Source organism: Castanea sativa, chromosome 12, assembly GCF_040712315.1.
Source record: "Castanea sativa cultivar Marrone di Chiusa Pesio chromosome 12, ASM4071231v1".
In the NCBI taxonomy this organism is placed as follows: domain Eukaryota; kingdom Viridiplantae; phylum Streptophyta; class Magnoliopsida; order Fagales; family Fagaceae; genus Castanea; species Castanea sativa.
This window is the reverse complement of record NC_134024.1, coordinates 26,634,146-26,649,059: the sequence shown is the minus strand read 5'-3', so window position 1 is coordinate 26,649,059 and position 14,914 is coordinate 26,634,146.

Sequence of the window (14,914 nt, the reverse complement as noted above, 5' to 3'; positions counted from 1 at the left end):
ATAAGGAATCTAGAAGTTACTTCACATACTCCCTGTTACAATATATTTTACAACCTCTTTATAAATTATTATTGTAGCAAATTTTTATTGGTTTTCATCTGAGTCTACTACTAATAACACTTTTCACCTACTAATAACATTTTTCACTTACTAATAATCATTCATCACATCAGTAGTTTATAAAAATTTTTGTACTTGGTTTGGGTCAAGGAACTTTAATTTTAACATAAATATATAATTTACAAGAAATAAAAATTATGTGAATATGTTAACTTGATACCAAGCCAGAGAATATAAACTATGTGATTGAGCAAAATGGTTACTAATGGATACTCAAGCGATGGTAGAGAAAGAACAAATGACGTAAAACTGAAAACTAGTGCTCTAATGCTACAAGGCATAGTGCATATGAGAAAATAACAATGAGAAATAATAACTCAAAAATAAAACATTAAAATTTTATTAATTTTTTTTATAGATATGATAAAATTTCAACTTATGACATCCGTTTTATAATGATTGTCTTTATCATCAGACTAACAGACAATTTGGGACTAATAAATTAAAGCAATCACAATAATTAAAAACCAAATAGAAGAATTTTTCATAGACTTTTATCAGAACCTAAATATAATATACTTCAGGAATTTAACTTATGTAGGAATTTTAATATACATTTGATTTTGTTTATTTTTAATTGTATCGATGTATATGCATGTGATTACAAAGATAATTGAAGTGAAACATTACACATTTTGAGAGTGTATTTGTGCTTAAATACAAGAAAAGGAGGAATATACTTTTTGGCATGCTCAATTTCACCAAAACAACAAAATTAATAGGAAATTTTCGTGGAAATAATAATTGTAAATATAATTTATGCTGGATCACATTTTCTCCGTTACTCCATATATCCTTGGTTCAAATTTACAAAATTATTAGAAATCTATGACTATCCCATTTATTAAAAGTTTAAGTTTGATTTATTTTTATTTTTATTTAAAATTATATTTAATACATGATTTTATAGAATCGAATCAATCGATAAGTAAATAGACTCTATTAATATAAAATTTGGTGTGCGTGTTTAAAGAACTGGAATGTGTAATCTAATGTTAATAAAAAATATTTAATGATAAAACATTAAATGAAGTTATATCAAGCGTACATATTTCTAAGATAAAAGAGCTTTATTTGCAAAATAAACCAAACGACAATCTCTTTGTACATGAATGATATTGCAGGCTCAGGTTATCTAACTCTTACTAACCTTACTAACTCTAAAAAAAAAACCTCATAGTTTTATTATAGGGAGATATTAAACCCTATACACTTAAATGGAGCACCTTAAACTCCATACTTTCATAAATGTACCCCCAAAAAAATCCAAACAAATCAGACGCTCACACATGATATGTGCATCAATTGACTTGTTGGGTTTAAAACGTGCCATTTTAAAAGTTTAAATGGGATAGTTTAAAAAAAAAAAAAGGGATTTAATGTGTCCCAATAATAAAATTATTATCGATTTATCTTTTCAAATTTTATTTATCTTTTACTTTTTCCAAATTCAAGTCCAAATCCTCCACCACTTTGTTATAACACGAGCAAAATACTGCTGAATGAAAGTGCAACTGTTATCTTATTTATGTAAAGGCTATAAATATATGTATTAATGTATATGTAATAGCCTGAAAGGCTGGCTTGTTGTGTGATCTTCGTTGATCCAAATCAAGTGGCTAAGAAGCCTAAGATTTGTATTTTTTTTTTTTTTTTTTTTTTTGAGAAACAAGATTCGTATTCATTTAGTCGTGAGACTATTACCAAAGTCAGAGGGTAATAGAAAAATAAAAAGAAAATCACTATATATATATATATTGTTGGGTTAAAAAAGATTGACACTGGTTAATTAATTTAATTACCTAAATTGATTAATTAGGTTAAATTACATGCAAATCGTGAAGGCGCCAACAAATCACCAGATAAACTAAATGCAATTGAAAATAATTTATTACAGTGATTTCTTGACAAATGGAGAAAACCTCTCGTAAGGCAAAAATTTCATCTGGTGAATTTAAGGTCACCACTCCCAAGAATCTACTAATCAATAATCAAACGGTTACAAGTATGAAGAATCTTACCACAACCTTGGCTTATCACAAAATACCAACTTACAGTTGAACTTTTGCTCCAATACCCAATTATATTTGATTTTGTAGCAGACTTCTTTCCTTTGTTGCACAAATCTCCAATCTGTAAATAACTTCATGGTTTTAAAAATCGGTACGATCAAAAAACCAAAAAAGAGACTATTATCGATTATCTGGTCCGACTGAGGTCGAACCGATGGTTTGACCGGTAACGTTATAAATATTTATTTTATAATTTTACAATTATAAAAATAATAAATTTATGACTAATAATATTTAGTTTTAATATATATATATATATATATATATATATATATGTGTGTGTGTGTGTGTGTGAATTTAGTTTTCTTGTACTATATTTATAAAATTAATCTACAACTTATATATAAGAAGTTATATCTATCAAATATCAAATTAACTCTAATAAAAAAGTATTAAATTAACAATAGATAATAACAAAGTTGTAGTAAGGTTGGTTTATTATTATATTTATATATTTGGTACTTATATAATTAGTCTCATTATTTGTTTTGTTTTTTTGTTTAAATCCGGTGTCAGGGTTGGGGTTATCTAGGATTAGCATGCAAAACACCCCCACCATATGAGCTGTAAAGTAACGTGGGTATTTGGTAGGAAGTACAAAGAAAAAAGTATTCATTAATCAATACACTTACCATAAAATATCACACCTACCTCACCGAACTCCACTAATTTACACTTCAATTTTCTCCTTTTATTCTTAAGTCCGATCCAATCTCTGAGAGTCTGAAGTCTCCAAAGTGCCAAGACTGCTTCTTCTATGCTCCAGCTCCACACAGTAAGGATCCGTTCGGTTAGAGGAGTAAAAAAGTGAGAGGATGAAAAATTATAGAATGATGAAAAATATTTAGTTTTTCTTTTTATATGTTTGGTTGTAGGGGTGAAAAAGTAAGAGGGTGGAAAACTCTTTTGTTTAGTTGGAGAGAAAAAGGCAATGATGAAAAATGTAATTAATATAAATTGACTATTATATCATTGTTACATAATAGGTAAGAAATAGATTTATTTGTACTTATTACATAATATATAATTTATCACATTATATATATAAATTTATATTATTATTTTTATTAATATAATGTAAAAATTATAATAGTGTACATATAAATTTAATTGGGTAAAAGATTTTGTAACCAGCAAAAAGGTGGTTACAAAATCAAGTCATGTTGAAAAAAACATAGATCAAGTCACGTTAAAAAAAAAAAAAAAATACACGAGAACGTTGAAAAAAAATAAGTGGGAAGATGACATTTTTGTAAAAGTGCTACTATAGCACTTTCCTCCCCAGATTTTCCTCTTGATTTACGAAGAAAAAAATGTGGGTCTGGAAAAAAACTTTCTCCCGAGTTTTCTCTCATTCCTATTTTCTTTCCCCAACCGAACAGTAGAAAATAACATTTTTCACCCTATTTTCTTCTCTCTATTTTCTATCCTCCCAATTTTCATCCCAAACGGACGGACCCTTAGTCTCTCTCTTTGCAGCAAACTCAAGATAAAAAATCAGTGAGCTAAAGAAGTTGAAGAAGCTAAAGGATATCCACCTCAAGAAGAAGAAATAGTGAAGGATTGCACGCTCTTTGTAAAACACATATCATGGTTCTAAATTCTTTTTACCTATATTTCATTTTTTTTTTCCTCTTTTTGTTGTATCTGTTGTTGTTCAAAACAACAGTGTTTTGATCTCTCATCAAACATTCCAAAATCAGTGCAGCCATACCGGTTTCCAGTTTTACGGTTGAACCAATCGGTTTTCGATTATTTTCGATTTTTAGCTCTTTTTTGGTTATTTGTCACAACCAGACTGGATTAATGGCCGGTTCTCGGTTGAACTCGCTGTACCGGTTCGTTTTTTTAAAAGTATGACTAACTCCTTTGCACAGATCCTAGTATGTGACTAACTTCAGCAACTTGATTGATTGTTATTGGTTACAAAGTTCTTCACTTCATAAACAATGAAGATTAGGAAGCACTTGGCTACAAAACCCTGAGGCGCACAAACGCAGTAGCTTCTCACAGAATATATGATTCTAAGTCTTTGTTTTCCATACTTGGTAACTTTTAAAATAAGCCTTACATAACTCTAGGGTTGTAGAGAGAGAAACCCTAATCATTCAAGTCATCATGGGTCGAAATTTAGTTCTAAAAAATTTGAAATCGTAACTCTCGATTGATTGAGCTTATGTCAAGCTTCTTCATTAATCCTTGATAGCAGCTAGTGTCAAGCTTTAATGAAACAGTTTTTCTTTACTTGTTTCTTGAATCAAATTTCATGTCTTTAATGGTACCACTTGATATGTTAGAACAATATACTTCTTCATACACTAAACCAAATTTAGATCTACCAAATTACAAGTAAAGTGCGTTTTATCAAAGGATTAGTCAATTACATAGAAAATATGATCCTAACATATATATATAATTTTTAATTGATGTGGAACTTTTTTTTTCTTCTTTTAAAAATTCCTTACAAGATGACGGAAGCAACAGACTAAACAATTATTTGGCTTAAACTTACCAAGTGTATTACTCTCTAAAAACAAAGACTTTGGTGTAATATACTATTATTAATTAGTTAATACTAGAAGTTGGTTGTTTTTTTTTTGATTCTCAACTTAAGATTTCAATTAATACTAGAAGAAGACATACAGAGAACATCATGCTGCACTTGTGCAGCAATTATAGGTGGGGTATCCTCCACCCATATGACCCTATCTATTACAAATTTGGCATGCCTTGCCATAATGTGAGCTGCAGAATTTGACCTTCTGCAGATATGAGAAACTTTCCACTCTTCAAAACTTCGAAGATCCACAATTAAGCCCTCTATGACCTTTTGGATGCTACTCGGTGCTAAGTGATGGTCCCGGATTGAGTTAACCACTATTTGAGAGTCACTCTCAATGATAATTTGTTTAAGGCCGAGATCCCAAGCAAGCCGAACCCCCTCTTCTACCGCTTTAGCTTCAATCTCTAATGCACCCAGGGGTAGCTCCCATTTTTTACTCATTGCTCCCATAATTAGACCATCTTCATTCCTTATCACCACACCACAGCCGCAGCTTCCAAACTCACTGAAAACAGCACCATCTGTGTTAATTTTATACCATTCTTGCCTAGGAGGGAGCCATGGACGGATGGACTTTGAAGGGAGCCTCAACTGTGGTTGTTCCTCTTGCTTAATTTCTTCTACATAGTCAGCCACAGACCTGATCAAGTCCTCTTTATTTTTACATTTCCCCTCATGAGAAACCAAGTTTCTATTACTCCATAAGCTCCACGCAGTCATAGCGAATTTAGTCCAATCAACCATCGGGTGGGATTCCATTATCTCCCATACAATGTCGATGAACTCGCCTTGTGGGCCTTGTAACCATGGGAGTTTAATTTTAGTTCCATTCCATACATCTTTTGCAAACTGGCAGCCCCACAGGACATGGCCCGAAGTCTCGCTTTGACCACACAGAGCACATTGATCTTCACACCCTACTCCCCTATACATAAGCCGATTCTTTGTGGGGAGGATATTTTTGCAAGCTCTCCACATAAAATGCTTTATTTTATTTGGACAACTCAGCTGCCAAATTACCTTCCAGATGGACCTCATCTTTGAACTATCGGAGCTACCACCAATGGCAGGTCGGGAGTTCCTTTCTTTCAACCATTTTTGCACGACCACATAAGCACTCTTTACTGTAAACCTTCCGTGTTTGGTCCATGCCTATATGAAAGAATCTTCAGGCAAACGAGAGCTTACCGGGATTCCCAACACAACTTCTGCTTCATGAGGGAGAAAAGAGCGCCTGACCTTAGCAATATCCCAACATCTTCTATCAGCATCAATCAGATCTGAGACGAGCATTGCTTCTTGATGGGGCCGCCTTGGGCTAAATACTTTGAATGATTCTGGTCTTGGGATCCACTTATCATCCCAGATATTTACCTGTTGTCCATTCCCAATATTCCACCGAGATCCCTTTACAATAATTTCTTTTGCTGCCATTATGCTCCGCCAAGCATAGGATGGTCTTCGACCCAGCTGAGCATGTAGGAAAGAAGCCTTTGCAAAGTATTTTGCCTTGTACACTCTATGCACCAAAGAATTTGGATTTTTCAAGATTCTCCATCCTTGTTTAGCTAAGAGGGCTAACTTGAAGGCCTTTAGATCCCTAAAGCCCAAGCCCCCCTTAGCCTTTGTCGTACATAATTTCTCCCAAGAAACCCAAGCCATTTTCCTCTCCTTCTCCTTCTGGCCCCACCAAAAATTGCCCATCAACGAGTTTAGGTCCTTACATAGTGACTCGGGCAACTTGAACACACTCATTGTGTATATGGGCGTGGCTTGTGCAACGGCTTTGATAAGGACTTCTCGGCCTGCACTGGACAACAATTTGCCTTTCCACCCAGCAATTTTTCGTCCCACTTGGTCTTTAATCCGGTTAAAAGCTTTCCTTTTCCCCCTACCTACTAGTGGAGGCAGCCCAAGGTACTTCTCATGATGCCTAACAATCTCCGCCCCGAACACTTGCTTAATGTGGTCTTGCACCTCCCTATCCGTATTCTTGCTGAAATATAAGGAGGTTTTTTCCTTATTAAGCTTTTGCCCCGAATCACGCTCATAATCCTCCAATACCTTCAGCACCCAGCCACACTCCGTCACCGAAGCTCTACAAAAAATGATGCTATCATCCGCAAATAACAAGTGTGAGATACTCGGTGCCCCTCTACTCACTGCCACCCCTTTGATATGCCCATCTTTCTCCTCTTTTTTCAGCATTGCCGACAGCCCCTCCACACACAGTAGGAATAAATACGGCAAAATTGGGTCGCCTTGCCTCAAACCTCTCGATGGGACAATTTTTCCTTTTGGCTCCCCGTTGATTAACACTGAATATGTCACCGTACTGACACACATCATCATTAGTGCAATCCATTTCTCATGGAATCCCATTCTCCTCATTACAGCTTCAAGGTATGACCATTCAACCCTATCGTAGGCCTTGGTTGTTAGGACCTTACCAAAGTCCACCTTATTGAAGCCATGTGGCTTAGCGACCCATCGTGTGAAAAGGTGGTCATTGAGGCTTGGGAAGCCAACTATACAAAACACCAGCACCCAAAGCTCTACAACTGTATTGATGAATGCAGACAGAAATTGATGCAGTGGAATGTCAGTGAGTTTAGCCACGTGGGAAGGAATATTGACCTGCTACAGGAAAAATTCCAACTCCTTGAGGAGAAACCAGTCCACACCGAGGACACTGTGGCCATTGACAATATTAGGAAGGACCTAAACATTTGGCTGGAAATGGAGGAAACTATGTGGAACCAAGATCTAGAGTTGGTTGGTTGAAGTCAGGGGACAAAAACACAAAGTTTTTTCAGGCCAAAGCCATAAACAAAAGACAGCGCAACACAATCGAGGGACCAGTGGACGCCAATGGGCCATGGTAGACAGAGGAAAAAAAGATTGAAGGTATGTTTGTAGAGTATTATATTGAACTCTTCAAATCATCTAGACCTATGGATTTTGAAGAACTAATGAGGGCAATCGAGCCAAAGGTTACGACTTCAATGAATGTAGATCTCTGTAAGGAATTCTGTGCAGTGGAAGTGAAGTAGGCCATAGACCAAATTCACCCGTCCAAAGCTCCGGGCCAGACGAGATGCCGCCTCTTTTCTATCAACACTTTTGGGGTACAGTGGGGGAGAAAGTGACGGCAACAGTGCTATATTTCCTCAATTTAGGCATCCCCCCCTAAACTTCAATAAAACACACATAGTTCTCATCCCAAAAGTTAAGAAACCTCTTAAGGTCACAGAGTATAGACCGATAAGTCTCTGCAATTTGTCCTACAAGATTGCTTCAAAAATGAAGGCTAACAGACTCAAGCGGATCCTTCCCCACATAATCAGTGAGTTCCAAAGTGCTTTTCAGTCTGAACGACTCATCATGGACAATATACTCACTGCTTTTGAGACGATGGCTCACATTAGCCGAAGAAGGAAATGAAAAGTGGGGGAGATGGCCCTAAAGCTAGACATGAGTAAGGCATATGACCAAGTCGAATGGAGCTACCTCAAGAAAATTATGCTTAAGCTAGGGTTTGATTAGAAATGGACTAAGCTCGTCATGTAGTGCATCACCTTAGTCTCCTACTCTATAAAGGAGATCCTCTCTCTCCACACCTCTTCCTCATTTGTGCCGAATGGCTAACAGCCTTGCTAAAAAAGGGTTGGATTAAGGGGTTCCATCTCGGGCTTATCAGTGGGTAGGTCCGGCCTAAGCATTTCTCACCTTCTTTTCGCGGACGACAATCTCCTGTTTTGCCGAGCTACTAGGGGAATGTGAGGCCATTGAAAGAGTTCTAAAAAGTAAAAACATATAGGGATGCATCGGGCCAACTTCTTGATAGGGAGAAAACCTCCCTATTCTTCAGTAGGAACACCCCTGCCCAAATCCAAGAAGAGATAAGAGTTCGCTTTGGAGCTCAGATCATTAGACAGCATGAAAAATACCTAGAACTACCCTCTCTTGTGGGCTGTTCCAAAAGAAATACCTTCAAAGAACTCAAGGAGAAAGTGTCAAATAAACTTACTGGTTGAAAAGAGAGACATCTTTCTAATGCGGGTAAAGAGAACTAATTAAAGCCACAGCCCAAGCCATCCTAACATATACAATGAGCTGCTTCAAGCTACCTACTACCCTCTGTAATGAGCTTAATAGTATTGTGAGAAGTTTTTGGTGGGATCAGAAAAATGAGGAAAGGAAGTTGGCATGGATAACCTGGGAGAAGCTTTGTGTCCCTAAAAGTGAGGGGGGCTTTGGTTTTCGCCACCTGGAAGCTTTCAACCTGGCTCTCTTAGCAAAGCAGGGCTAGAGACTCTAGACAAACTGTGATCCTCTTTTCCAGAAGGTCTTCAAGGCAAAGTACTTCCCAAAATGTGACCTTATCTAGGCCATAATGGGGCATAGGCCCTCTTTTGCATGGAGAAGTATCATGTCCAGCCAAGAGATAGTCAAATGCGGCTTGCGTTGGCAGGTAGGACTTGGTAGAAAAATCTGAATCTGGGAAGAAAAATGGATCCCTACCCCATCCATTTTCAAAGTTATTTCCCCATCAAACCACCTCCCCAGTGAAGCACTAGTCAATTCCCTAATCAATAACAGATCGGTAACGTGGAAATCATAAGTGATAAAGCATGTCTTCCTACAACATGAAGTAGAAGCCATTTTGAGCATACCCTTATGCCATGATCTCCTTGAGGACAAGCTAGTTTGGGTTGGTATGCAAAATGGGATGTTTACAGTTCGGAGCGCCTACAAGCTGGGTATGGAATCATTGCTAGGCCCCCACAATGGTGGCAGCTCTACTCAAGGCTTAAATCTACTTTGGAAAAGAATTTGGAGCATGAATGTCCCCAGTAAAATCAAATGCTTTGCCTAGAGAATATGTAAACGAATCCTCCTCACCAAGGCCACCCTCTGCCATAGACACATTATATCTAACCCGGTCTGCAAGGCTTGTGGCCTAGCTGCAGAAACAACTGGTCATCTCCTTTGGGATTGCAATAGGGCTAAGGAAATATGGAATGGGGTAAGTTTAAATCTCTAAGGCCTGGGAAATGGTTGTGATGACTTAACTGACATACTATGAAGTTCATAGAAAATGAGACCAGCTCTCCTATGAACCTAGAACTCTTCATCATCATCTGCTAGGGGATCTGGCTAAACAAGAATGAAATTAGAAATGGGGAACCTATAAAATCAGGCAGAGAGATTGTCAGGAGAGCCCTATACCTTGTGGACGAGTTCTTTGCAGCAAACCTCCCAACTCAGAACGAAGCTAAGGAGGTTAAGTGGTCAGCATCGCGGAGGAATAAACTCAAAATTAATGTGGATAAAGCTGTCTTCAAAAATACTGGGGAAGCTAGAATTGGCGTGATCATCAGACACTCGCAGGGACATGTTGTGGCGGCACAAAGCAAAAAGATCCCTTTCCCCCTTGGGGCCATAGAAGCAGAAGCTCTAGCTGTGGAAGTTGGCATCTTGTTCGCATCAGACCTGGGAATGGCGGAAGTAATTCTAGAGAGTGACTGCTGGAATGTCGTCAAAGCAGTCTGAGGGGAATCTCTCCCTCCCTCCTCAATCTCTAGGGTGATTTCTAGAATCCAACGCAGAATACCGGGCTTTAGGAGCTTTGAAACATCCCATGTTAAAAGGAAAGGCAATGTTCTGGCTCATTTGCTAGCACAGCATGCCAAATCCTTAAACGATTCAATGTACTGGCTTGAGGATGTACCTCTCTTTGTTGAGAATGCTACTTCCTTTGATGTAGTTTCACTTTCTGCTTAATGAAAGTTTGCTTTGGATATCAAAAATAAAAGTCTACCTTATGCAATTTGCAACACATGCACTTACAGCTGTAAAGTTGTAAAGACAAATACTCACTCATTTTTGGGTCTCTCTGCCTGCTTTTGAAAAGTCCAACCTATGAAGTTCTCCGCACACTACACTAAACACTCTTCTCAGAATTAGTAGTCCTATGGGTTTCCATAGTATGCTTGTGCAGCTCACCTAGGTTTGTGTGACATGATATTATCATTCATGGCAGCAGGGGCGCCCAACAAATTTAAAAGCTTAAAATTCGATATATTTAAATAAGGCATTTTTCCTATCACTTAGGTAATATTTAACTAATATTTAATATTATAATTTTTTTATAAGAAAATTTCATTCTTATTAATATGCAATATGTTTTCTTTTTTTTTGGAAAAATGCTAAAGTTATAAAAAAATTTTACTAAAAAAATTATAAACGATATAGCAATGAATGTGATTAGTGACACTTCAAGAAGATTATAAATAAATATTTGAATTAATGATATTAGAGATATTATAAATTTTACAATATAAGGCTTACAAAGTCGTATTGTCTCTAGCATTTTCCTGTTTAAACTATTTCTTGTGATTAGTGACACATATTCGTAAGACCCATGTATTTAAAGTTGTATTATCTCTAGCATTACTCAATTTTTTAAGACTTCATAAAAGTAGATAAAAAATGTAAAACTATTTTTTTTTCAATATCTTCAAAAAAAAAAAAGATGCTATGTTCACAACTTTTTTACAACAAATTACAGGTAGTTAGTTATTATTGGTTCAAATTTGAACTTAACACGAAGATTAATTTTTTGCCCCAACATAACAACTAGTAACAACTTGCCACTTAAAATTTGTTGTAAAAATATTGTGAAAATATTTTAAATATATCATTTCTAAAAAGAGATGCACTTTAAAAAAATATATCAATTTTTTGCCCCAAATTTTCGGGGCCTTCTTTTAGTAGGCCCCTACGCAATGGCCTAAGTGACCCAGGCAGCAACGGCATTTCCATTAGCCCTGCCTAACTGCACCAACAAATGTAGGGATGTAAAAATTCCATATCCGTTTGGCATAAAGGTTGTTTCCTCAAGGAAACTTGAGGTTTTTTTTTATCAATTGTTGCAACTCATCCAGTCAACCTCAACCACTGACTGAAACGTGAAGGTTACAAACATTTCCATCCAAGGCCAGATTGAAATCTTGATGTATAAGGCTTATGACTGTAACGTCGATAAGTGGGGTACGAGTGAGCCAAACATCAAAGCAACTCTCAGCGTCCCCAGTTTCACAGTTTCTGTCAATCAAAACAAGTTCGTGGCCGCTGGCTGTGACACTTACGCATTCCTTAATGGTAATCTAAACGGTCAACAGTTCTCCATCGGCTCTGTCCCAATGTCAAAACATAAGCAACATAGTCAATGGTTCTTGCTCTGGGATTGGGTGTTGCCAGTTAGATATTCCTCAGGGATTGAAGAATGTTTATTTGGAAACATATAACTTTAAAAACCACACTAAAGACTGGGATTTCAATCCATGCAGCTTTGCCATTATAATTTGAGAAGACAAGTTCAATTTCTCTTCAGATTACCATATTAGTCTGCCAAACAATGAAACCCTTCCCATGGTTCTTGATTGGGCAATTGGTAACGAAACGTGTGAAGTTGCTCAGAACAAAGCGAATTACATATGTGGAGTGAATACCACATGTAAGGTCCATTTGAGATCCGCTTATTTTATTGAAACTAATTTTTTTTACTAAAAGTATTATAAATAAAGGTAAAAGTTAACTGAAATAATGCATTGAGACCTATCAATAGTAACAAAAATAAACTATATAGTAAAATAAGTTAGCAAAAATAATTTTTTCCAAACGAATACGTATTGATCTCAATCCCATCAACAGCTCTGGGTACCATTGCGAGTGCAAGAAGGGTTACCTTGGGAACCCATACCTCAAAGATGGTTGCCAAGGTATTCAATTTAATTATCATACAACAATTTTTCCATTAATAATTAAAAATTTTAATGAAATTTCTAAAATATCATATGGCTCTATTTTAGTGACACAAAAGACTTTTAAAAAAAAAAAAAATTTCACAATATTTTACTTGATATGTGTGATTTGTGTATAATAATAATAATAATAATAATAATAATTGATGGTGCTCGAAAATCAGTAGGCTGAAATGCTCCAGACTATGGTGATGACTTAATGACCTGAAAGAAAAGAAATGACTGTCTAAGGTGACCGGTGTAACTCGGCAAAAACCCTCCGATAGTTAAGTTAGTTTTCTTTCTAAAACACCATAATGGAAAACTGTGAATAGTAGAACTTACTTTGGTTGAATGTGACTTGATCATTTTATAGAGAGTTAGGAGTGGGTCTACTTGTTCAAAATCCACTATCATCATGGGAAATGTGTGGAGTTAATGGAGAAAATGGAGAACGTGGAGCGGATTTCGGGGAATCCTCTCCACTTTTTAGGAATGGCGAATCATGGTCTGATTATATTGAACCTTTGAAAAGTTCTTTTAAAATTCACTAAGTGTTGTCTAATCATCCATACCCTTAGGTCATGGATGACTATCCTGAAATTGGATGATCTCGTTACCCATGGATGGATCCTATTCATGCTTGTGATGCTTTTGTTGGGTTTCTTTCCTCACAAAACCTTCTGGATGTGGTCTGGTTATGGACGACCACTATGAACGAACTAAACTTAATTTGGACCCCATCAATTGCCCCCTTGTCCTTGTATCGTCCATGTTACTGTTGGCTTAACACATGGTGATTTTTCATTGGCTGAAGGATTCTCCAGGTGGCATGTTAGGGTGATCTAAAATCAAACGTTTAGGATGTTGACACGTGGCATAATCTTGATGGCTTACCAGTCACGTCGTTTCGTTCTTCAAAAAAATACCATATGGTGCATTCTAACTAGTTCACGTCGTTTTAGTGTCCCACCCTACTGTCTATAAATAAGGCAATACCTCTCCTACCCTCTCACATTTCTCATATTCTCTTCTTTGACACCAGTCGTCCTGTGCCTTGTCTAGAAGTTTCCTTCCGTCTTTAGTCATCCTCGTTTAGAATCAGGTATCCTCCTTTCTTCGTCTGTAGGTTTTTCTTTAGAATTTTTTTCAAAATGTTTGAGATTCTAGTCTCTTTGTCTGGCGATAGTGACGAGAGGGAGATAGACGAGTACTAGGACGAGAGTAATGGTGGTGGTAGTAGTAGTGACAATAGTAGTAGTGATAGTGGTTCTACAGACGAGCAGTACTTGTCTAGGGTCCCTGGGGTTCCTTTAGAGGTTCTCTAGGAGGAGTTAAGGCAAAAGGCGGCATCAGGATCATATTCCAGTCCGTCCACTAGGACCCTAGTGTCCATCCCCTCCTTAAGTGAGAAGGAGGAAATTTCGTATTGTTGTGCTATAGGTATTCCTTCAAAGATAAATGAGAAAAAAATTTACTTTCTTAAGGGCAAATATCAAATTCCAGATGAACTTAACCCTCGTCTAATCATTCCTGGTGAATGGTGCTTTACCCCAAACTCAAGGGTTGGTGTATATGAGCCTTACTTATTAGGGGTTCTTAGGTTACCTCTCAATGCTTTCGTTAGGGAGATCCTCCATAGGATGGGTGTAGGTCTAAACCAACTTAACCCCAACACATGAAGGCTCATTGTATCTATGCAAGTATTATGTAGAGAGGCCTTTGACGGGAACCGTCCTCTTACTGTGGATGAGTTCCTATATTGCTATAAACCCTCTGAAATAAGACAATCCCTAGGTTTCTATCAGCTTTCAGCCAAGGGTTCTAGCTGTAGGTTGATAAGGTCCCTTCCCTCGTCTGATAGGAGGTGGAAGACAGTTCTTCTTCGTCTCAAGGTTTTGGGCAGGGAACCCTATTGAGGTAGGCAGTGACCCATTTCCTCCTTACACTAGTGAGATGGGTTGTCTACATCCTGAGGGTACGTTTTTTTTCTATTTCTCGTCTTACTTGTTACGTTATATTTACCTAACTCCATTTTTTTAGCTATAAGACGACATTCCATGACCAAATTCTTCTTAGACCGCATCTAATAGGCACGCTCTTTTGCAGACAGGAGCTTTCACTTTTTGGTGACACTTCATCGTCTAGTGGCTTAGAGGCTTGGACCAGAGCCTACAGAAGAAGCATTAGCCCATGAGCGTACCACCCATCAACGTAAGTTATTTATTTTGTTGCATTCTAGTTGGTTAGCTCGTCTAGACTCTGATGCTCCTCTTTCCCATATCGGAATGGCAACCATGAAGGAAAACAAGGGAAAAGACGTTGCTGGTGATGAAAATGTTCAGCCTAGG